Source organism: Syzygium oleosum, unplaced genomic scaffold, assembly GCF_021117445.2.
Source record: "Syzygium oleosum isolate NSW1041296 unplaced genomic scaffold, Sole_v2.1 Sole_v2.01, whole genome shotgun sequence".
NCBI lineage: Eukaryota > Viridiplantae > Streptophyta > Magnoliopsida > Myrtales > Myrtaceae > Syzygium > Syzygium oleosum.
This window is the reverse complement of record NW_026607485.1, coordinates 24452541-24479172: the sequence shown is the minus strand read 5'-3', so window position 1 is coordinate 24479172 and position 26632 is coordinate 24452541. Positions and strand designations below refer to the sequence as shown.

At 41.5% G+C, this 26632-nt stretch overlaps 1 pseudogene; it reads left to right on the top strand.

Annotated features, from left to right (window-relative positions):
- Positions 1-11331: 11331 nt before the first annotated feature.
- Positions 11332-12783, top strand: LOC115676214 (homoserine kinase-like; annotated as a pseudogene).
- The last annotated feature ends 13849 nt before the right edge of the window (positions 12784-26632 follow it).

Sequence of the window (26632 nt, the reverse complement as noted above, 5' to 3'; positions counted from 1 at the left end):
CTATAGTATGGGGTTTTCGTCTCACTTTTGCAGGCTCATCAAAATATGTGTATCGTCGGTTCATTATTCTCTTCTCATTAATGGTAGACTAGCGGGAAGTTTTAAACCTCAGAAGGGGCTTCAACAAGGGGACCCTATCTCTCCATACCTGTTTGTGATATATACTGAACTTCTCTCCAGAATTCTATCTAGAGCAGAGGATCTAAAGATTATTACAGGTACAAGAGTAGGGCGAAAAAGTCCGCCTTTGACTCACCTTATGTATGCCGATGACTTGTTGTTATTTGTTGGAGCCACTAAACATCAAGTGAGAGCACTGAAGGAATGCCTTGAAATTTATTGCTCGTGGTTCGGTCAAAGCTTGAATCATCAGAAGTCGTCGGTCTTTTTTTCTAAAAATACTTCTGTGGGCATGAAAAAGTTTTGTATGGATGAGCTCCACATGCGAAAGACAGATCCTGAATCACTGTACCTTGGAATCCCCTCTTCAATCCAGGAAAAAGTAGAACAAAATATCAATTCCTTGAACAACAAGTTGACAATAAACTTAGCTCTTGGAAAAGAAAGACACTATCTTGGGCGGGGAGAGCAACATATATCCGATCGGTTGTTTAGAGCATACCAATTTATGCTATGCAATCTAGTCGGCTGCCTCGGGGTATGAGTAACAGACTCGATGCCTCTATAAGGAAATTCTGGTGGGGTGTGCCAACCGAGAAAAACAAATATTTTACACCTAAATGTTGGGATTCTCTGTGTAGAAACAAAAAGAGTGGAGGAATGGGTTTTCGGCAGAATAGGGACTTCAACAATGCTTTGCTTTTGAAGCTCGGTTGGGGAATGATCCAAGATAGAGGCAAATTATGGGTTCGAGTACTTGAAGGGAAATATCTGCAAACCTCAAATTTCTGGAATCACAAGGTCAAGGCATCAGCCTCTCCTCTGTGGAAGACAATAATAGATACCAGGAAAATACTTAATCTGGGAACTTTATATCAAATAGGGGATGGAAAGTTGATCGAGGTCGGAAATCACCCCTGGATTCCTAATGTCTCAACTCATATGCCTTCTTTTATTGATCAAGACCCTGCTTTGAAGCACAGAAAGCTTCTTTATCCCAGGGACAAAAACTTGGGATGTATTAAGTCTAAATCAGACATTTTGCCCAACCTCAGTACAAGCCATCCTTCATATCCATGTGCCAAACTCCATTGGGGTAGACAAACTGATCTGGCATCCAACTATCGATGGAGTGTTTTCTGTTAAATCTGCTTACAAACTCATAAAGTTGCAAAATGAAAATGGTAACAATAGTGGGATTTGGAACAAAATCTGGAAAGCTAGAGCTCATGAGCGACACAAAATGATGTTGTGGAGGATAGTGTCTAACGTTTTACCTTGTCGAGCTAACTTGTTTCAATTGATCCATATCCCAGACCCCTCTTGCCCGTTGTGTGGGGCTTCGGAGGAAAATTCAGTACAATTGTTCACAAGATGTCCTCTAGCCCAAATTTTGTGGAGACAGAGCCCATGGGGTATTATCTCGTCTGCTTGGAACTTCAGGTCTCCGGAAGATATGGTGAATCACTTTCTTGATCCAGGAAAAATAGCACAGACAACAGGAGTGGATTGCAAGCTCTTCACCCTTTATGCAGCAATTCTTTGCACTATAATGTGGCGTTACAGGAATGCAAAGCTACATGAACAGACTATTCCGGTGCCTTCCCACGCGATTCAGATGATCATACAAGATTTCTTGGAATATTCAAATATGTTCAAGAGGGAGGACAAAGTTAGGTTAAGCGAGAAACCTGATTTTATTGGGGTAAGGTCAAACTCTTGGATTCCTCCATCAAACCAAGAGTTGAAATTTAATGTAGATGGTGCGTGGAAAGATAACAGATGTGCCATAGGTATTATTGCACGATCGTATAGAGGCTCAGTTGTTCAAGCGTGGACAAGACGAGGAAGATGGAACTCGCTAGTGGAAGTCGAAGCTGCAGCTCTTCTTCTCGCATGCAAAGCTGCTCAATCCCTCGGCATCCACAAAGCGGTTTTTGAAAGTGATTGTAAGGTGTTAATTGATGCTATTCAACAAAAGGGCATTTGTCCTTGGTGTATTCATCCTTGCGTCTCGGACACTCGCTTACTTCTCAGCAATAACCCAGAATGGAGTTTCAAGCGGATCAACAAATCTAGTAATGATGCTGCTCATGAGCTTGCAAAATGGGCTTTTTATCATTTGGGAAATGCTTCGTCTTTCTTCTTTAATGATCTCCCGCCTAGAATAAAAAACTTAGTGTTAGCGGAGTCTTCTTTAATTTATCATGTTGATGTCGGCTCTAACTCTTTTGGGTAATATTGTACTTTTCTGATGCAATGGAATGTTCGATTTAGCGAAAAGAAAACATAATTCATTGAATGAAAAGCCTTACGGATTTGGACAATTAGACCTCGAAAACTCGTGTGACACATTAGACACATCGTATTATTTTAGGTACCGAAAGGGCGTTGCTGATTTCAATGTGGAATCATTAACGTAACCAAGTCCCCTTACTCAGAATCTCTGGTTTGCAGAATCAAGATATTTCTCCCGTACCCTGATTAGGTTCCTAGTCAGCTTACCAATAATGACTAGTGACTACTCCAAATTAAAATTTAGACTAAATAGAAAGATAAAAAACTAAAACCCGTCGTCACGGATTGAGAGAGACCCTCATTTGTCCAGCGATGGGATGTTTGTGAGATGTTTGGGCGAAATATCAGTTTCGGACCTTAGTAGCTCATTTGGGGACAGTTTCCTCATTTGTGACAAATGAAAGTACCTCCTTAGCGTGCGAAAGCGCGGCGCGATAACCTTGACATTTAATTAATCATGATCTCTTGTGGGCTTTTTTCTCGAATATAAGAAATGGCATTTAAATTGGAAAAGCTTAAAATTATGTGCTCATTTTAAGTCACCCAAAATAGGTTCTATTCGGGTAACTATTAATTGATTGGACTAGATGGTCGTCTATCTTTTGCGTTTGTCCGATTACGAATATAGTATTCTCTTTTTTGCCTAACAAAAAAGAAGAAAGGAAACAAAGAAATATTCCCTATATCGGTTAAATTAGGATTATGACTGATTGACAATGGAATGGAATACAAAAATGTAAAGAAAAAAGGGTGTTCGCCTTTCTATTCGGGATGCGTCCGGGAGAGCATTTGAAAAAAGTCTTTTGTGTAAATGCAATTGACTTCAGACCGTAGGATTTTCACGAAATGCAAAATAGCGTTTTGGCAACCCTTTTCACGAAACTTCCATATCCAATCAGAAAAGTAATTTTTAAAATGAAAAATTAAACGTAAAAAAAAAAAAAAGACACACTGAACGACTCACCTGAGGACTATGGATTAGGCCACCCAGCTCCGGCACCGAGCCACTGCGACCCAAGTCGCGGACTACCAAAGGTTGCATGACCTCAAAAGGGGCTATGCCAAAAATAAGAAAGAACCGATGCATGTATTCTATCCCTACGGTGCCTTTCTTAGGCCATACCCAAACTAGACTGACTTTTAGCATTGTGTTTTGCACTTATCCAAGGCATAGAGCTCTTTGACCTCGGGTATCTAATGCACAAGATCCTCACGGAGGCAGGTGCATAGCATACTAGGAGAAGAGACTCATGATTTTGCAAGATGAACGTTGTGATTTTATTTGGCGGGACTCCGAGGTTGCGACACCTTGGGCCTCGCCCGAGGTTGTGCAACCTCAGGCGAGGGCCGTCGGTGCCAGATCTGACTCGTCGGTGATCACATTTGGGCTTGCTAGTGACGTCACGCGATGCCGGTCAGATATGCACTTTTAAGCTGTATGGTTCAAATCGGAATTTAGATAGTTGAGTAAGGGCAAAGTCAGTAGGGAAAAAGTTCAGTAACCCTTGAATTAGCATTCCGAAGAATACTCAAAACCAATCCTAGGTGGAACTTGCATTGGATTAAGAGATTTAGGAAATGCTAGCTTTGGCTCAAATGCCTTTGAAATATCAGTATTCAGTATGTTGGATACGGGCTTGCCTGAATTGTTGTGCTTTGTTTGGTCCCAACTGAACTGGGCTTCACAAGCATTGAAGTAAAGAATAGATTATATTTGTCTCCTGATTGTCTCAAGGATCATATATATGGTATTGGAGCCAAGGGGATATGTTTTTCTATTTAATAAATCAAATTTAACATTTGTGTTAGACACTCCCTTAGATGAGGTTTGGTTTGTCCAGTTGGGGTCTGGCACCGGCAGTGATTCTCGAAGGAGGTAGTGAGTACGTTGGTCAGCACCAGTTGGTAGATTAAGATGTGAACAAACATATTTGTTAAGAATGAATTTATTAAGGTGAATATCGTCTCCTAGTTCAACATCACAAAAATCTGCAGATTAGGGTCATGTGGTAAGAGAAGAAAAAAATATTGAAGATTTTAATATACTAATTGAAAATTGGGAAATTCCCAAAGTTTGAGTCAATCAAATCCATCAACAATTAAGATATAAATTATGTGATTATGTTAATTCACTTACTAAAGGTCTTAATACTTCAATACTCTTAGTCTTAAGAGATTCTTGTCTCCTAAACTATGTGATTATGTGATTTGATGTGTGATATCATGAGTGAACATCCCCACAATTGCATTTCAGCAGGATATTCTCAACAGTTCAACTGCAGTTTTGTTTTCATACATGTTCTCGTGGTTAACAGCAACAATTCTGGTGAGTTTGAAGGATTGCAAATTTGCAAGATACGTTTTCAATCGATCTTTCGTTGTTAGCCACCAGAATTTGGGCACGTGCAAGTACATAGTGTAGTCGGCTAAGTTCGTATATCAGAAATTAAAATCAAACGTTAGGAAAAAACTAACCTGAAAGCAGTACAACCAAATAAGCAGAATGTTGATCCGAGCCCAACGAATTAACGTCGTGTCCTTAAGACGAATTTGGCCCCTCAATCAGTACCCGAGGATATTGGACAATCGTCTCCCAGGATAGAACGGATCTCGTTCCTCCGAAGCGGTACGTATTCGGAGGACTCCAACGAACGCAATTTTGCAGAACAATCGCACCAAATGACAATGATGAAGCGAATATGCGTAGAGTGCGTCTAGGAAAAATGAATGCCACGAAGTGATATTTCTATTCCGAACTAAACTGTTCGGTCTTATTCAAGTGACGAAAAATGAAGAGTCGCGAGTTTTCGTGAATAGTAGCGAAGGTTCGCTTGAACCGGTTCGGTTCATGAACAGTCGCGAGAAGGGCTTCGGTTTTCTGTTCGGGCGAACCGAACCTCACGAACATACATGTTTATTTGTCCAAAAATAAATAAATAAATAAATAAATTCTAAACAACGTGTCTGTTCGAAAAAAATAAAAACCGATAGAGAGTGGACCCGGAACCGAACCGAGCCGGCCGGACGGACGGCGGCGGCGGCGCGCGCGCGGGAGGTGGACCGACCTAGCTTGACGTAGGTCCTCTCTCTTCCACAAAAGTGGGGTACCCCTTGGGGCCCAAACCCATTTGTGAGGCTCAACTATTTGAACCCATCTCCCATCTCTCTTCTACCCTATGTGGGACACTTTCACCCACACACTTCTCATTCAATTCTATGGGATTTTGGTTCCAAAATCCCAACAATCCCCCACATGAATGAGAAGTTCAGATATCATGACTCTTTGTGTATGCATGAGATGCAATGTGCGATTATTCCATGAGAAAACGTTGCATCAGGATAAGTAGTCTGAGACCTTGAACTTTCCTTAGTGAAACCTATCGGACTTACTCGTCAATCGAGACTTGATGTCTTTGAACCGTCGACCTTTGGTGTAAGCCTAGACAATAGAAATCACACAACCAGTTTCTCGAACAAAATTGGTTCTCACCGTTGTGTTCGTTTTGGCCATGAACACCGCCTGGTCTCATGAGTGTTTTAGAGAATTCGGCCTTTTCAATTCTCACGTAAGCGGCCCTCACTTCACACTCACATAGGTGATTTCTGAACATATAGTATATCACATACTCAATTCAGAATCATTAAAAGCTTTTGCTTAACCTTCACATATTAGTACTTGTCTTCATCCGGGAATGAGTAAAAATTTAACAAGATTTACACTCGTCTTCATAACTTAGTTGTCCCTTTGAACCTAAATCTTGGGATCTCCAGTCAACTAGGTAGGGTTTCCGCTATGATGACTTGTTTATAGGCCTTAAACCCATTCCCCTTGATGTTTTTGCAACCATCTCTCCAGTTAGGCCTTTTGTCAATGGATCCGCAATATTATCTTTTGACTTCACATAGTCAATGGTGATAATTCCACTAGAGAGAAGTTGTCTTACTGTGTCATGTCTTCGACGTATGTGTCGAGACTTACCGTTATACATGACATTCCTTGCTCTTCCTATTGCCGCTTGACTGTCACAATGTATACATACAGCGGGCACTGGTTTAGGCCAATTAGGAATATCTTCCAAGAAATTTCGAAGCCACTCTGCTTCTTCACCGGCTTTATCCAAAGCAATAAATTCTGATTCCATAGTGGATCTAGCAATACAAGTTTGTTTGGATGATTTCCAAGACACTGCCGCTCCCCCAAGTGTGAATACATATCCACTTGTCGATTTTGTGTCTTTAGTGCCGGTTATCCAATTTGCATCACAGTATCCTTCAAGTACCGCTGGATATTCTGTATAATGCAAAGCATAATCTTGAGTATGCTTTAAGTAGCCCAATAAACGTTTCATTGCTTTCCAATGATTTTCATTTGGACTAACTGTAAATCGACTTAGCTTGCTAACCGCACAAGCTATGTCCGGCCTAGTACCATTCATGACATACATTAAACTGCCTAGTATACTAGCATACTCATTTTGAGCCTTACTTTCACCAGTATTCTTCGAAAGATGTAAATTAACATCTATAGGAGTCTTTACCGGTACAATATCTAGATTCTTGCACTTTCCAAGAATCGTCTCAATATAATGGGATTGTGATAGAGTTAATCCTCCATATGTTTTATGGATTTTAACTCCTAAAATAACATCTGCAACCCCCATATCTTTCATATCAAATTTACTTGTGAGCATGCGTTTGGTCGCCTTAACAACCTCACTATCGCTGCCCATTATAAGCATGTCATCTACATATAAGCACAAAATGGCAAAACCATTATGAGTGTTCTTAACATATACACATTTATCACACTCATTGATCTTGAAACCATTCGACAACATGACTTGGTCGAATTTAGCATGCCATTGTTTCGGTGCTTGTTTCAATCCATAGAGTGACTTGATAAGCCGACATACTTTCTTCTCTTGACTTGGAACAATGAACCCTTCGGGTTGTTCCAAATATATTTCTTCTTCCAAATCTCCGTTTAAGAAGGCCGTCTTAACATCCATTTGATGGATTTCAAGCTTATACACCGCTGCTATGGCAATTAGCATCCTTATGGATGTAATTCTAGTAACAGGTGAATAAGTATCAAAATAATCAAGACCTTCTCGTTGCTTGTATCCTTTTACTACAAGCCTAGCCTTATATTTATCAATAGCACCATCCACTTTCATTTTCCTCTTGAAAATCCACTTACATTGTAGTGGTTTATTACCAGGAGGAAGGTCAACCAATTCCCATGTATGGTTTGACAAGATGGATTCAACTTCACTATTGATAGCTTCTTTCCAGAACGGGGCTTCTGGCGAAGTCACAGCTTCTTTGAATGTCCGAGGCTCATTCTCTAACAGATACGTGAAGAAATCAGGTCCAAAAGACGTGGAAGTCCTTTGTCTTTTACTACGTCTAGGTTCATCCTCAATTGGATCATTTCTAGATATAGTATCTCGAGACCTCTTATTATTATCAATTGGCTCATATACTATGTTATACGGAAATATATTTTCAAAGAACGAAGCGTCCCTTGATTCAATTATCGTATTAACATGTATATCTGGGATCTCTGACTTGTGAACAAGAAAACGATATGCATTGCTATTCGAGCATATCCGATAAAAACACAATCAACGCTTTGGTCCTATCTTAACCTTTTTAGGCTTAGGAACCGCAACCTTAGCCAAACACCCCCACACTTTGAGATAATTCAAGTTAGGCATTCTGCCTTTCCATTTCTCATAGGGAGTTTGTTGTGTTTTTCTGTGGGGCACTCGATTTAAAATAAAATTCGCCGTCAAAACAGCTTCCCCCACAAATTCTGTGGTAAACTGGAACTATTCAACAATGCATTCATTGTTTCCTTTAAAGACCGGTTTTTCCTTTCTGCCACTCCATTAGATTGCGGCGTATAAGGAGGAGTCATTTGGTGAACGATACCAAACTCAGCACAAATTTCCTCAAAAGGAAATTCATATTCACCTCCTCTGTCACTTCTTATCATTTTAACTTTCTTATTCAACTGAGTTTCAACTTCGGATTTGTAAATTCTAAAGGCATTCACAGCCTCATCTTTGCTACTAAGCAAATAAACATAACAATACCTCGAGCAGTCATCTATAAATGTGATAAAATACTTATTACCACCTCTTGACGGTATTGATTTCATATCGCATATATCTGTGTGTATTAAATCTAAAGGTTCTGAGACTCTATTGTCTACAGAATGAAAAGGAGGCTTAGAAAATTTAGATTCAACACACACTTGGCATTTCTCACTAGAACATTCGAATTTTGGCAATAATCCCATGTTCATTAATTTCTTTATCGACTTATAGTTAACGTGTCCTAATCTAGCATGCCATAAATTAGGAGACTCAAGCACATAAGCAGAAACAACTTTATTCATAACATCATTGGGTACAACAGTCATTACATTTAACTTGAAAAGACCATCACTGAGGTAACCCTTTCCTACATACATCTCATTCTTGGAGAGTACAAACTTATCGGATACAAAAACCAACTTGAAGCCATTCTTGCTAAGAAGAGATCCGGACACTAAATTCTTGCGTATGTCTGGCACATGTAGCACATTATTTAGTGTCACAACTTTCCCAGATGTCATCTTTAGAGCAACCTTTCCAACACCTTCAACCTTAGAGGTCGATGAATTACCCATGTAGAGTTTTTCATCACCTTCCATAGGCATGTAAGATGAGAACATTGATTTATTGGCGCAAATATGACGAGTTGCTCCAGTATCAATCCACCACTCCTTGGGGTTTCCCACCATGTTACACTCGGATATCATAGCAGTTAGATTGATATCATCAACACCATTGGAAATTTGTTCCACCACATTAGCCTGAGTTTTCTGTCTTTTCTTGGCTCTACAGTCTTTGGCTCGATGTCCAGACTTGCCACAGTTGAAGCACTTGCCAACGAACTTCTTCAGGCCTTGGGTGAATCCCTCTCCAGACTTGCTAGTCATTTTTCTCTTCTTGTTGGGTTTTGATCCTTCTTCAACAACATTGACCCTTGAGACCGCCAAATTGCTGCCAACTTTCTTTTCGGAATTTCTATTGTCTTCCTCTATCCTCAACCGAACAATCAAGTCTTCAAGTGACAACTCCTTTCTCTTGTGTTTGAGATAATTCTTGAAATCTCTCCAGGATGGTGGCAATTTTTTCAATGAATGCAGCCACTTGAAATGTCTCACTTAGAGTCATTCCTTCAGCATGAATATCATGCATAATCACTTGAAGCTCTTGAACCTGACTTAAGACGGTCTTTGAATCAACCATCTTGAAGTCCAGAAATTTACCGACAATGAATTTCTTCAATCCGACATCTTCGGTTTTGTATTTCTTGTCCAGACTATCCCATAACTCTTTAGCCGTTTTTAGCGGACTATATACGTTATAGAGAGTATTGTCCAGACCGTTGAGGACATAGTTGCGACACAGGAAGTCAGAATGATTCCATGCATCCACAGCAGCAAGCTTTTCTTTATTTGTCTCTCCAACGTCCAATTTAGGACCATCCTCATTGAGGAATCTAGCCAAGTTCAAGGTCGCGAGATAGAACAACATCTTTTGTTGCCATCTCTTGAAATCCGTACCATTGAACTTTTCTGGCTTTTCTCCGTGATTCGGAATAGGATTAACCGAAGTCGAAGCCGAAGCCATTTCTGAATTATAAACACATACCATATTCACGAACAGAATTGAAAATTTCTAATATGAACAGTATTCGAAAAATTTGTTAACGAACAAAATGTGCAAACAGAATCGTATTCTATACGACTATGACAAGGAACATACGAACTATACAAAAGTTCGAATTAAAGAAACGGCAATATGATATTTGATAGAAAAACTCAATGAACAACGCATAAGAATATACGAACAGAACCGAAGTTAAAATTCGTCTTAAGATTGTAGTCGGCTAAGTTCGTATATCAGAAATTAAAATCAAACGTTAGGAAAAACTAACCTGAAAGCAGTACAACCAAATAAGCAGAATGTTGATCCGAGCCCAACGAATTAACGTCGTGTCCTTAAGACGAATTTGGCCCCTCAATCGCACCGAGGATATTGGACAATCGTCTCCCAGGGATAGAACGGATCTCGTTCCTCCGAGCGGTACGTATTCGGAGGACTCCAACGAACGCAATTTTGCGAACAATCGCACCAAATGACAATGATGAAGCGAATATGCGTAGAGTGCGTCTAGGAAAAATGAATGCCACGAAGTGATATTTCTATTCCGAACTAAACTGTTCGGTCTTATTCAAGTGACGAAAAATGAAGAGTCGCGAGTTTTCGTGAATAGTAGCGAAGGTTCGCTTGAACCGGTTCGGTTCATGAACAGTCGCGAGAAGGGCTTCGGTTTTCTGTTCGGGCGAACCGAACCTCACGAACATACATGTTTATTTGTCCAAAAATAAATAAATAAATAAATAAATTCTAAACAACGTGTCTGTTCGAAAAAAATAAAAACCGATAGAGAGTGGACCCGGAACCGAGCCGGTCGGACGGACGGCGGCGGCGCGCGCGCGGGAGGTGGACCGACCTAGCTTGACGTAGGTCCTCTCTCTTCCACAAAAGTGGGGTACCCCTTGGGGCCAAACCCATTTGTGAGGCTCAACTATTTGAACCCATCTCCCATCTCTCTTCTACCCTATGTGGGACACTTTCACCCACACACTTCTCATTCAATTCTATGGGATTTTGGTTCCAAAATCCCAACACATAGCGGTGAAAGAGACTGGAATTCCTTTTCACTCGCATTCTCTAGCAAATAGGAAAATTTTCTTCTATGAAATTGTGGTGGAAAAGAAAAGGATGCTAGAGGGTTGCAGCTTTCCAGTAAGAGAGCATAACAGGCTCATACTAGTTCACAAAAGTTACAATACGTTACCACTTGGCCTTATTCCATGAAATTCCTCTGACAATATGCTAAAAATGTAGCAATGCTATCAAATGGCCGCCATACATCTGCAAGTGAAGCAGTAGATTTCGGAGGATTCTTAATCGTCAAAATTGCACCTTTCAGCTGCTCGATCTACTGCTCATGGAACCTCCTTTCATGTGGCGTTACAGGTTTCCGGGTTGTAGACCCCGATGACGTTCAAGGGTCAAAATAACAGGTGCCACCGTAGCTGCAATTTGGCTAGAACACTCCTAGTAAAGTGTTATGACCATTTTCATCCATTGTGAGTCCCACCCTTGGTGTCCTCTTTTGGTTTTCTTCTTTTGTAGGTCCCACTTTTCTTTGTTTTCATCCTTCTCTTCTTCTCTTGCAGGCAATTATCTTTCTCTCTCTTACGGCTCCCATTTATTGGTAAAACGTGGTATCCTCCGGCGAAATTGATAGGCTTTACAGGTCAACTATTTATGGTAACAAAATATTACACACTCAATTACAATTAATCACAAAGTTATCTAGAATATTATAGATATTAAGATATCACAAGATATTCAAAATATTATAGATATATGTAATATCATAAATAATCTAAAATAATCTAAATATATCGTGAAATAAGAACAGCGAAGATTAAGTTGAATTAAAAGATTAAAAGATTCCAACTTACCTTTTCCTTGGCAAACCTTGACCCTCTTGCAAACTAGAGAGAAGGAAAAGTTCCAGCCCTCCTTCACATACAAGCTTTAGCACCAAGGCCAAGAGAGTCAATGTCCATGGGAATAGAAATGGTCCCAGACTTTTGAGAAGTAATGTACCCTAATAATGCGATTCGAGAAAATCAAAAGGCTGAGCACGGAAGAGTTGGTGCTCGCCTTGCTAAAATCAGAGGAGAAGGTCTCCGTCTACCACGCTGACAGCGTGAGACTGGCGATCATGGGCGGGTTCGTGCTTATCCTAGGAATTCATTTAGCTGAAGTTCCCAGCCAAAAAGGAGCTCTTGTTCGTGCTGGCGAGCCCTGAGTTTGAGGATCCAACAGAGAAGATGAGGGCGGCTCTCCCGACTGAAATCGGGATGTCACAACACGTGTGGAACAGCAGCCAGGCGGGGGTGCTGGTGGCTGCGGTGCTGCAGGGGGATGTGGGGGGGCTCGGAAGGGTACTGTCATCATCAGACAAGATCATGGAGCCGAGGCGGGCGCTGCTGATCCCAGGAATAGAGGCGGTGAAGAGGGAGGCTATCAAGGGTGGGGTGTTTGGGTGCACCATCAGTGGGGCAGGGCCAACTACGGGGGCGGTCACAATGAGGCAAGGGGGTACGCCATCGGCGAGCAAACGGTGGAGGACTTCTTGGTGGAAGGGAAGCTGAGGGCCGAGGCTGTGGCAAGGAGGCTGGATGGGGCTGGTGCTAGGCCCCTCATTAGCATTCCACGATGATAGCCCTTTCTGATTCTTGCTAAATGGGTTTGCTATATTAGTAACCGACTGATTTGGCTCATGAGGGATTTTGGGTTGAAAGTTTTGGTTGGCCATTTCAATAGTGAAATTAGCGTTTGAGAATGCAGATTTGTCATCTATGAGTCATCCTTTGTCGCAAGTAGTTTTTACAAGCTTGAATGCGATTTCTCTCAGAGATGCTTCTTCACTGTTTAATGCAGTGCCTGTGCCTGCAAAGAGAGAGAGAGAGAGAGCAACAAATATAATGGTAAAAAAATCTAGGTTATATTCTTATGCAGCAATTTGGAAACTTTTCCTTGTTAGTTTGGTGATCAAAAGCTTGAAACCCAGATTTGTTGGTTCAGAGGTAGACCGGGTTTTGTTGTAATTGCAGTATCACTACTGTTGAAACGTGGGGACAAAAAGGGCTCTTACTCTTTCTTCATATCCACTTTGTACTGGTACCTTTCTTGATATTGCTCAGCAGGCACCGATGCGTAGTGCTGCCGATGATAATCTCAACTCGCGGACTTGGCAGTTCATTGTTGTTACTGCTATTCCGGTGGTCTGATGAGTGAACAAGTCACTCTGTTCATGCTCGTACGCTATCCACAAGTTCATAAATCAAATCGCTTTTTCCTTCAACTGGCATATCCCAACAGGGCATGATGTCCATTAGCACACGATGTTCAGAACCGCAAAACTTCGCCAAATCAGTCATAACCAATACTAAGCCGGGGTTCAAGAACATCCCCTAATTACAACCTAGACAATTAGTAGTTGCATCAAAATAGTATTAGCAACAAAACAGCAAGAAGAAAAACATCGGTACAGAACCCTTGTAACCCCAATTACAGCTGTTCCAGAGTATCAGGCATTTTGGGAAACATAAAGTCAGTATTCAGAAAGGAGAAATGGGCTCAACTAAGTCATCGTCATCTGGTGAATCTTCGAAGCTCAACTCGGCAAATTTGCGAATAAAGGCAGCATGAACAGTCATGATGGAGAAGAATGTAATTGCATACATCATCATATAAAATCTCATATGAGCCAATAAAGATAACAGCATCTCTTTCGATTCATTAAACAACCTTTCTGTGCTGACATTAATGATCTCGAGCTGATCATTCGAAATGCGACGTGAATTTCTGAACCAACGCTTCATCAGAGCTAAATGCTGTTCCTGCATCCAATGTAATGTTACAAAAGGTTTGTCATGCCACGACATCATATGCTTCATAGCAAGACAGACATAGAAATACTCATGTTAAGTGATACCACAATAGATATGATAACGAATGTAGCCCTCTAATAGAGAGATTCAAGAAAAGAATCACAATGTAAATCCCGTCATCATTTTGAAATAGACATATAACCTTTCACTAAATTAAGCTCAAATTGGAAATTGAAAAACTAGCTGTACATATGAGTTTTTCATTTATCTACCATATGAAGGATAATGAAGAACACGCGCTGCTAATTGCTAAATAGACAAAATACAAAATGAACGGTAGAAATGCAAACAATGCATACCCGTAGCATTTGCAGCTCAAACTTACAAGTCGACAGTTCGACTTCTTTAAGGCTCCGTTCGTTTGGCGGAAAATATTCTCCTTTTGGAAAATATTTTCCCGGAAGTCATTTTCCTGGAAAATGTTTTCCCGGAACAAAATTTTCCGGTGTTCGGCGATCAATATGAAAAAGTTTCGGAAAATATTTTTCGCCGGCGATCGGCGGCGGCGTCCGGCGTCCGGCGGCGGCGGCGACTGGCGTCCGGCGGCGGCGGCCAACGGCCGCGGCGGGCGACCGCGGCCGGGGGTGGCGGCCGGCGGCGGCGTCCGGCGGCGGAGTCCACCTCGAATATATCCTTCAGCTTGTCCCTTACATTTCGACTGGCGTCCGGCGGCGGAGAGAGGGCAGGTAAATAAGTGCTCCTGACCTTTCCCCACGCCCGCCGTTTGGCCCCACGCGACAGGGCTCGAAATCATGTCAATCCCCAAACTCCTTGCGGCTAATAATCCGAAAATACATTCGGACGACTTCATCACCATAGGTTTTCATGTGATGATCGTTTGACTGAGGCTTATCGATCCTGTCTTTGCATCACACCATGAAAGACTTGGGGAAGCTCTCTCAACCAATCGCCTCGCGGCTGTGGCGACATTTCGGCGCACGAACAAAAAAGATTAAAAAAAAAACAAGTGCAAAGGAACTCATCTTCCAAATTGCAGTTTCGAAGGATATGAGAATATTCAAATTCGAGGTGGCCTCCCCAAAGGAAAGGAAGACACTCCTAGCACTAACACAGCCACAGGAATTAGGACACCACAAGCATTTCAACCGAGCGCATCAAAGACCTCTCAGCCGACGATCGGAAGAGACATATATCGGTGGAGAACACCGAAATCTTTTGCCTGTGATCGTCCTCCAGAGCTTGCGTTGGAATTTCTTAAAGCTCGAGGTGGACCCGATAAGTGAACTCAAGTGCTATATCCTCCTCAACCTTGCGTTGGAATTTCTTAAAGCTCACCAATAGTTTTTCTCCAATATCAAGAATGATTTGTGAAATAATACCAAAAACGAAAAGCACTAATATCTTGTCGATATCAAAACTTGGGTTCAGACATGTATTTAACTTGGCATTCACAATCTGATAATGTATCCGCCCCAAGATGAACGAAGCCTTTATTGTAGAATATTCTCGAATTATATCCTTCAGCTTGTCCCTTACATTTCGACACTATTCATGGTCTCCGAAGCACACCGGTCATTGTTCCATTTTATGGTCTTCTACAACCAACCCATCATTCTCTCTTCTTTCATTAGTACCCATTTGCTTTTTCTTCTGATATCCATGCACCAAAATGGGTAAACATCCAAACTTTCGATCCCATCAAGAACTCGTGCTGTTTCCAATCAACAAGTGTTCCTTTGTTAAAATGTCTGAATCGGTGGAGGTGTGGGAGAATTAACTGGGAAAGCTGAGAGAGAAGGCTTCGTTCAGGAAGCTAATCTTGCACAAATCAAAGCATGAACGGGAAGTCGCCGATGAAGGAGGTAAAGTTGAAGAGAAGAAAGACAGGAAGAAGGCAAAGCCGTCCAGAGAGAGCCCACCTCGTCGGAGGACCCTCTCTATTTGCTTATGGATCGTTTTACACCCTGTTAACGATTGTTCAGATGTTTTCTCCTGTATGAAAGTCTTAATGATAATTAATTAAGGATACTCGTGTGATTTATATGTAGAAAAGTGCATGTTATGCGCCAATCAACACGCCTTGCAACTTTTGCATGGCTACCTCTCAATCAGTGCGATTAGATCTAAAACCATAACTTGCCAAATCAAATCGCCGGACAGATGATGAAGAAATGGTAATTCCGGGACTCTTTCATTATAGTACCAGGTCCCAGAGTCGGATTGTGAATCTGCACTTCTACTGAAATATAAACCCCATTTCTATAGTCAACATAGAAAACGACACGGTTTCCATTTTTGTTCATCCGAAGAACAGTTGGACCGTAAGAGTCGTATTTCATTCTAACATCTACATGAGTACGTCTTCTGAATGCATCATAAGAAAGAACAAAAAATCAAAGCTATTTGCCGGTATATATTGACTACGGTTAAAGGAGAAGGAAAGCTGGCTTACAACGAATGAGGAACTGTTCAGAATTCACTGGGCACTAAGTGAATCTACAAATATATATAAAGAGAGAAAGAGCTATGAAAGTTTTCAAATGGCATTGTCCGATGCACAATGACTAGAGTCCAGAACATAATTATTGCTTGATTGGTTTTCCTGCGAGAGATCATTAAGTGCATCAAATGTTCTGGATTTCGAATAATCTTCTCTTGCACAAGGCAAGAAATCACAGGTTTTCCCATTTAAGGTGATATATGAAAAACAGTTAGCACAATCTCTCTGCTGTTACTACTTATTGACACTACAACTCAAAGAAACCTCCAACCTGCCAAATGATCCGTAGCTTACTGCCAAAACAAGAAACGTTTCTTCTATAAAAAGTGTAAAGTATCATACCTACAAACAATAGTAACAATCATGATGGGCCACCACAGTAAATTTTCAGCATCTCGGCACTTGTGAGGCTATGCGTGTCGCACTTATCACCACGTTGCAGATTATTTAACCCCCATTTTAATTTTAAAGTTCATAAAGGATTCTAAATGAAGATTCAATACACAACGGTCACTACCGACTTGAACAAGGTAGCGAGAATCTTCTGCTCATAATAAAAGTGCACAATGCAACACGAAAAGTAAAAGCTCCAAATTATCATAACGATGACCCCCACACTACCCAATCAACATGTCGAAACTATCCAGAGCCACATGCTGACACAGGATTGCCATCCATCCGTACCTGCTAGGGTGACGGTCCATCAACCTCCTTGGAGGACCTTTGTTTGTCAACAAAAGCATAACAAATAGCAGTACAGCATGCAATGCTACCAATGCCAACAACAGCCATGCGATTTCTAGCTTCTTCGAATTTCGATCGCATCAATTCACACACATCACGATCCACCTTGTGAGCAATGGCAACATATTCCGCAACCTGAAGCTTGAAACGCCTAAGAATTTCTTCATCCTTAAGTTCTATATCACCACGAAATTTATCAGCCCCACGTTCCTGCATCAAATGTTACAAAAAGTTAGTCACGGCAGGACACCACGCATGTCATGGCAAGACTATTTACTTTTGAACATAGGAATGCTCATGCTAAGTGATGCCACCATAAATGATAATGAATGGATTCCTCCGACGGATACAACCAAGAAAGGACGCTAGTCAACACATTTCAATCCCCCAAGTATTCGTTAAATTCGACCGAGAATGAAACATAAACTACCGGAGTCACGGTACCAACGGGACGAGGGCGTGTCTCAGTCGACTTCACGGGCTGAGAAAACTCTCTGGCAGATGATGAGCTCGAAGTTGAATGCACTTTCGACGCTCGAAACCTCGTCAGACAATTCTCCGCCTTGATCCCCACTCGAAGCACGCGTGTAAATGCGGACATCCTGAGAGGAAAACGAGAATTCGCATGATGAAGAAAGTCGAATTCCATCAAGCAAATTACACACCGGGTCAATAAATCGCCACGAATAAGCTCTGCAGGCTGTGAGCAAGCAACAAACACGGCCTAAACAGCATGCAAACGGCGAAATACTATCTCGAACAGGACTCATGCCTCTCAACATTCCTCATCAATGACAGTTATCAAAGACCGATCCAGTCAGCGAAAACGAGAATTCGCAAGATGAAGAAAGTCGAATTCCATCCAGCAAATTACACACCGGGTCAATAAATCGCCACGAATAAGCTCTGCAGGCTTTGAACAAGCAACATACACGGCCTAAACAGCATGCAATCGGCGAAATACTATCTCGAACAGTTATCAAAGACCAATCCAGTCAGCGAAAATCACGGTAAATGGTTCTCCCATCAGGGAATTTTAACTCGGGACCCTAGCCCTCTTTGAACGAGAAAAATAAAAAAAAAACCCTAGAATCTCTTCGACGAGCAACGGAAAAATGGAAAGGAAATCAATGTAATCGAAGCTCGAGAAGAAGAAGAAGAAGGAACAATAGATGAAACCTGGAGAGGCCGTTCGAAGCAAGGGAAAGGAAATCGGTGAAGCTTCGCGCCGAGACGAGTGGAAAGGAAATCAATGAAACGAGCGACCGAAAAATGGAAAGGGAATCAATGAAACCGAACCTCGAGAAGAAGAAGAAGAACAGTAGATGAAACCTGGAGAGGCCGCGCGAAGCAAGCGCAGCAAACAGAGATCTTGTTACATTATATTATTTGGATCTTATTGAGGCGGCTTAATCTAACACGCCTAAGATCTCAACTAAACCTCAACAGAAAGGAACGGGAACCGCTATTTCCCCGCAGCCGAAATTGCTCCGGGCACAACGTTTTTGCTGAAGAGACGAGATTGCCCTTAATATGTAGTGGGGGCCCCTGACTACTTCTTCCGCCGAACGCGGGAGCGTCCTGTAGCTATAGCTTTCACGGAGGAACGATTTCAGGTTAAATTGGAAGAAGTCAACGTTTTCAAGAACCTGCCAAGAGACTTTTTGAATTTGGGATTCGGCCGCGCCGAGAGATGTGGAAGCTTTCTCCTTCTACTCGATTGTAAAGAAGCGCATATATTGCTGAAAATATATAATACACGATAATCAAAAATAATGTTTTTAGAATTTTCCTGAATTTTTCCTTGATTTCTTTGGGCCAAAATAAGAAAGAGAATCAAGAAAAATATCAAATGGAGTTCAAAAATTCCATAAAAATATCCATTAGCCTTCTTTTAGTGCCAATTACATAACTACAGCTTCAATTTTGGGAAATTCCAATTGGGAATATGCTTTTCGCAAAATCGGATAAATTCATGCCCAAATTGAACCAAAAATTCAATTGAATCATTTTTAGTCATGTTTAGGCTATATTGTCTTCACAACGAATGATTCTGGGACCTTGAATTGCGTATTGATCGGTCCAATTTAAGAAAATAATTGAAAAGCCCCAAAAATCAATTGAAAATTAGAATTTTTAGACCCAAATTGGGAATCTTGTTCGATTCGAAATTTTTGAACAAGGACTATACCTTCCTTAGGGATAATAAGTCATGGGTAATTCGATTTTGGCATCAATTTTATCCAATCGGGTCATTTAAATGCTGAATTGAACAAATTCTCTATTAACCCAAGTTAAAATTTGGGAATTCTGGGTTTAATTGTGATAAAAATTGGTAAAAATCCCATTTTTGGATGCAAAATATGGTCAGGAATTCAATTTTGGGGTTAAATTGGCAAAATTGGGTCAAATTTGGGCTAAAATTGAGAATTTAGTTAAATCGGGTTGGTTCAACCCGACCCGAGGTTGGAGGCCAAAAACTGCCTCGGGGCTGATCGTGGTGGCCCGAAAGCACCGCTTTTTCGGCAAACCGGTAGCTTTCCCGGGGAAACAAGCACCACCAATTTGAAGAAGGCGTGTCGATGAACCATGCCGTGGCCTCCGTTCGTCTCGGAATATTCGTTTTGGCTTCCATTTTCGAAGGTAAACATGCTCAGTTACCGCACTTTATATGTTCGGTAAAATGCCCAAACGAGTGACCGAATGCATTCTTGCGCAATTTTTGAGATTTCTTCGTTCCAGAACGCTTATTAGGTCCTATTTCATGTTTTTGATCTTGTGGTTTGTCATTTTTTGCATTTTGGATCTATGAAACGAAAAACGCCATGAATCGTCTGTAAAAAATCCTTCGCCGGAGCTCTCACAACCTTACCGGAGTGTGATCCGTGGCCATTGGCCGATCCAAGTCAGTTTTTCTTACTCATCGAATTATTTTTTATCGCTAAAAATGGTTAGGACGCTCTGGATTTAATGATTTGCATGTTAGACATGTTATGTTTTGTATTGATTTTCAGTGCTAAGTAGCATTTTTTAAGTTCGATAATCAATGGCTTAGGAATGTCAAATGGTCATGTTATGAACATTGATATGTAGAGGGACATATAATGAGGTTTTGGATTGGATGGAATGGCCGAAATGTGGTCGGAAGGTCATAAGAGATTAGGTTAAAGTTGCTACCCCGACAAGGTTAAAACTGAAAAGCCCAGAAAATCATGTCAAGTAGGGTAATTTGAGCTTAAAAATCAATGGCTTAGGGGAATCAAATGGCAGAGAAGTTGATATGGATGTGTAGAGGGATGTTAGATGAAGGATTCCGTACAGTTATTTTTTACGGGAAGTGTCCGGAAGGTGGTCGGAACGGCGGCCAAAGTGGCGGCCCCGAAAGGGTAAAACACAAAATCATGCCCACCAATGATTAGATTTTTTAAAGTGCCTAAGTGGTACATTTGAGAACACTTCAAATTAGGGACTAAAAGGGGTCTTTTCCCCTAAAAAACCCTAGAATCCTAAAATCTGAGGATGAAATATATAGCGTCTTGAAAGAGATGGCCCCTCTCAAATCACCAGGCCCAGACGGATTACATGCTATTTTCTACACAAAATGCTGGGAAGTGGTGAAGGCCCATATTGTCCAATTTGTGCAACATTTCTTCAACACAGGCTAGTTGCCTCATCTTCTCAATCATACTTTTATAGTACTCATCCCAAAAACTCATAATCCGCACACCTTTAACCATTTTCGGCCCATAAGTCTATGTAACGTGAGCTATAAACTTATCTCTAAGTTGTTGGCAAATAGACTGAAAGGGTTCCTCAGTCGTATCATTTCACCTCAGCAATCAGCTTTTGTTTCGGGCAGAAGCATTCAAGAGAATTCCGTAATTACACAGGAAATCTTACATTCCATGAGGAAGAAAAGAAAGGGGAGTCCATTCATGAGAGTCAAGATTGATATGTCAAAAGCTTATGATAGAGTTGATTGGAATATACTTGATGCAATACTCTATAGTCTGTGGTTTTCGTCTCACTTCTGCAGGCTCATCAAAATATGTGTATCGTCGGTTCATTATTCTCTTCTTATTAATGGTAGACTGGCGGGAAGTTTTAAACCTCAGAAGGGACTTCGACAAGGGGACCCTACCTATCTCTCTATACCTGTTTGTGATATATACTGAACTTCTCTCGAGAATTCTATCTAGAGCAGAGGATCTGAAGATTATTACAGGTATAAGAGTAGGGCGAAAAAGTCCGCCTTTAACTCACCTTATGTATGCCGATGACTTGTTGTTATTTGTTGGAGCCACTAAACATCAAGTGAGAGCACTGAAGGAATGCCTTGAAATTTATTGCTCGTGGTCAGGTCAAAGCTTGAATCATCAGAAGTTGTTGGTCTTTTTTTCTAAAAATACTTCTGTGGGCATGAAAAAGTTTTGTATGGATGAGCTCCACATGCGAAAGACAGATCCTAAATCACTATACCTTGGAATCCCCTCTTCAATCCAGGAAAAAGTAGGATAAAATATCAATTCCTTGAACAACAGGTTGACAATAAACTTAGCTCCTGGAAAAGAAAGACACTATCTTGGGCGGGGAGAGCAACATATATCCGATCGGTTGTTCAAAGCACACCAATTAATGCTATGCAATCTAGCCGGCTACCTCGGAGTACGAGTAACAGACTCGATGCCTCTATAAGAAAATTCTGGTGGGGTGTGCCAACCGAGAAAAACAAATATTTTACACCTAAATGTTGGGATTCTCTGTGTAGAAACAAGAAGAGTGGAGGAATGGGTTTTCGGCAGAATAGGGACTTCAACAATGCTTTGCTTTTGAAGCTCGGTTGGGGAATGATCCAAGATAGAGGCAAGTTATGGGTTCGAGTACTTGAAGGGAAAAATTTGCAAACCTCAAATTTATGGAATCACAAGGTCAAGCCATCAGCCTCTCCTCTGTGGAAGGCAATAATAGATACTAGGAAAATACTTAATCTGGGAACTCTATATGAAATAGGGGATGGAAAGTTGATCGAGGTCGGAAATCACCCCTGGATTCCTAATGTCTCAACTCATATGCCTTCTTTTATTGATCCAGACCTTGCTTTGAAGCACAGAAAGCTAGAAAGCTTCTTTATCCCAGGGACAAAAACTTGGGATGTATTAAGTCTAAATCAGACATTTTGCCCAACCTCAGTACAAGCCATCCTTCAGATCCATGTGCCAAACTCCATTGGGGTAGACAAACTGATCTGGCATCCAGCTATCGATGGAGTGTTTTCTATTAAATCTGCTTACAAACTCATAAAGTTGCAAAATGAAAATGGTAACAATAGTGGGATTTGGAACAAAATCTGGAAAGCTAGAGCTCATGAGCGACACAAAATGATGTTGTGGAGGATAGTGTCTAACGTTTTACCTTGTCGAGCTAACTTGTTTCAGTTGATCCATATCCCAGACCCCTCTTGCCCGTTGTGTGGGGCTTCGGAGGAAAATTCAGTACATTTGTTCACAAGATGTCCTCTAGCCCAAATTTTGTGGAGATAGAGCCCATGGGGTATTATCTCGTCTGCTTGGAACTTCATGTCTCCGGAAGAGACGGTGAATCACTTTCTTGATCCAGGAAAAATAGCACAGACAACGGGAGTGGATTGCAAGCTCTTCACCCTTTATGCAGCAATTCTTTGCACTATAATGTGGCGTTACAGGAATGCAAAGCTACATTAACAGACTATTCCAGTGCCTTCCCACGTGATTTAGATGATCATACAAGATTTCTTGGAATATTCAAATATGTTCAAGAGGGAGGACAAAGTCAGGTTAAGCGAGAAACCGGATTTTATTGGGGTAAGGTCAAACTCAAGTTTAAGCCTTATAGTCCCCAGGTCGCAGCCAGGAGAGGCTGACCAAAAAAGACTCGAAAGAGGTAAAGAACTTGAAAATAATTGTAAAGACATCAAAGAAAAAGTTGAAAAAAATACTAACCCCTACCAACTCGACCACCATCATGGCCATCGGGATTAGGAGCTTCACTACATCCATCATCGATCATATTTCTGGATGAGGGCATCTTATTTTCACCTCTATACTCCAACTCTGTTTCCTTATTCAAGGTGTCTGAAGTGTAAACAGGGAAAGTTATATTCATGATCCCTTGTAGATGCCCCTTCATTTGGATGCTCAGTTGTCCCGCCTGTAACCGGCATTACATCAATACTCTGGCTATCTTTGGCCCCTTCATGTGTAATACCAGTGACCTGTTGGGATCACTTGGGGATGAAGGATCCGTACATGTAGCCCATCATCTCTGCAATTAGAGTTAAATCTCTTCTGCTAGGTCATTTAAACTATCTCCAATGCTGGCTTCAGGTGAGGAAACACTGGATCCCAAACTGCTAGTGCAAATGCTGTCTGGCGGAGATACCCATCCTTTATCTCGCAAAGAAAGTTCAGCAAGGCTCGCAAAATCCTGGGTGATATCCCCATCAGGTGCTGGAAGTTCCCCCTTCCTGTCATTGAAGGAAGAGGCAATGCCTGAAATATCTGGCCTTGACAAATCAATTCCTGGTAATTTTTTTTCCTGGCTTTCTCCCGCATCCTGGAGAGCCTTAGGGAGAACGCAAGTTGAGGCTTACTTAGTTTGAGTGGTAATTGAAATGAACGGCAGCAAAAGAGTTAACAAGGTCACAAACCTAGCTGGTCAGATAAACTTCACCTCATGGAGATTTCCCGCATGAAGACTTGCAGTCCCCACAAGCTTGGTCAAGAGACAGAGAAGTTCCTTCACAGGTGATATAAGTGCTGGTAACAATGGATTCAAGGCTTGACAAGTTCCCAACTCTTGTACGATAGAACTGATATATGGCATGTCCATGAATGGGCGATGTTTCAATTTTGCTCACTCTTCCACTGCTACAGCATCAGTCATGGCCGCCACATCTTTGGACAAAATTGATTCCAGTGGCAGAAGGATTGCATTTGCCTGTCCCCCCACAGACAAATAAAAAGAACGTGAAAAGACAAGTCTCTTCATCATTAGACATACCGTTCCCCAGTCCCAAAGAAAAAAAGTAAATTGAAAAATCAAAGCACAGGATGTCAAGGAAAACCTTCGTAAGGCCTTCCAAGAGAGAATGGTGTATTGTAAGAAGAAACGACATGCTCCAACTAGTCAGTAAAGCATGATGACATCAACATCTTTCATGCCTAGGTAACTTGATATCAACTAGCAGCTAAGGATGAAGCCATTGTTTTCAGTATACTTGGTAAATTTTACATATTTGTATAATGAGCACAGGGTAAAGAATAAACAAAAACGGATGAGCAACACAAGACTTGTTAATCATACTATACAACGATGTCTCTTCTGGCAAGCTTTAAGGGTTGCAGCAGGGGGACTTTTATCCTTGAAGATCTTAATGTCAGAGCAAGCAATTTTCAAGATCAGAGAGACTTCAAAGATATTCCTGCACAAGAAACAGGCTAAGCATGTCAAGGACTCGAGTCGAGAATGGCACCCACATGCTTGGCCTTTAGAGCCTCATTGGTGCACAATAATATTTGACATCCCATAATTGTCATGATCATACAGTGGAAGAATGTCACAAATTATACACCTTACCATGCCATATATTGCAGCTATGAAGAGCGCTGTGTAGGGATAACTGGAAGTGTCGAATGAACCAAGCATCAAACCTCCTCAAGCATAGAACCACACTCTGATGCCTAAGCTGTTCAGCCCCTTGACACTCGACTAAAAGCAGATAGCCAAAAGCTGGCTTCATATGCACAGTCCCTCGAGGCAAGTATGGAGCTCTGTGACTCATCTGCCAAGGGAGAAAACATATAATGTAATACTTGGACAAAAGGATGTGACTCGTTTAACACAAGGAAACACACACAACCTGAAGCTGACTTTGCTTTGAGAGAGACAAGCAAAGCGCGTCAGTGGCAGAAAATAAACAATCGGAAGCAGCTTCCATGCTGCTTTGTGCAAGATTCCATTCTTTTTCAATGCCCGAGCAAGAAATTCAGAAAACTTCATCCTTCACAGTGCAATTATAGTTGACAATGTAGGGAATTTACAGAAAAGTGACACAGTCGTACTTGTGAAAGAATTATAAGTAACAACCAATCTTGTCAAAGCGCTAAAGTTTGCTTGCTGCCATGCTCTGCAATCATTGCTTGTCATCAATGGATGTTCTCCTCCTTGAACCCAGAAAATGCCATCTCTTGACGCTTCAAACTCCACTTTAGACATGCAAATTTAGATTAATTCAGATGCTTTCCCCCTTGCATCCCGCCTCAATTGCCGTCTCCTGGTTAACTGAGGAGGATTTTTTGACATTTTACTGGAACTATTTCCAGGAAGACCGGAAGAGCTACCGCCACACACGCCCATCCCCTTGCCCTTTCCAGCTGTCCTTCTGCAGTAACGGAAGTTCTTTCAACTGCTTGCAGGCCCTCAATTGACCGAGCTATGCAGCAGATTGCATTACTTCCAACAGTCTTTGCCTGTTGAGATTTAGAATAATTTGTTGCAGGTTGTCACAACTGAATAGCAATTTATGCAATGTGATCTGGATATTATGTGAGGGTGTCAATAGAATGCCGTGCATTCATTCCATCTGAACAATCTGTAAGCACTCCTTTACATTCTCTTTGAGCTCATGTACCTGCCTTTTTATTAGAGATGCTGCCGACCTTGCAGCACGAGCAGTCTCAGGCGCACTGCAGTGTCCTTCAAGCATAAGCTGGAATTGTTTAACAGCCCCAAGGTCTTTGTGCAACTGCTCAAAGACTAATTCATTCCTCGATCCATTCAATTGCTTTGAATGGTCATTCATTTTCTCTAACCATGCCATTGATATAGGCAGCATACGCGATCTTTCAGGTGATGACCCATAGGTTTCTCGAGCTGGAGCACAAGCTTTTTTCCTCACAGCATGGACAAGCTGGTCAAAACCTAACTTTTGGTCCATGGACGAAGCCATCTCATGTGTCCATACATCAAGAAATGAATCCAGAACGCATATTTTCCCAATAAAGAAGCCATTTTTCTTCCCAGACCCACCGAACTTCTAGACCTTTTCAGATAACGCCTGCCCAGAACTTATACAATCTGCTAAATTAGGAGCCCTGATGCCTGCATGCAAAGCAGAAGCACCAACTGAAGTCAGAACTTTGTCCAGTGATTCTAATTCATGAAAGGGATTAACTAATGTGGACTAGAGTGCTTTCCCTCTAAAAGCATGCAAGTCTACTTCCTCTTCAGCATTCATTAAAGACTGAAAATGATGTCGACACGGATTCAAGAGACTTTCAACATCCGTTTCTCTTAATTAGAGAAGAAGTCCGTTTGTCCCTCTGGTTCCAGGATTGGTGGAGTTGGTCAAGTGGTGCCCTACAAGATTCTTC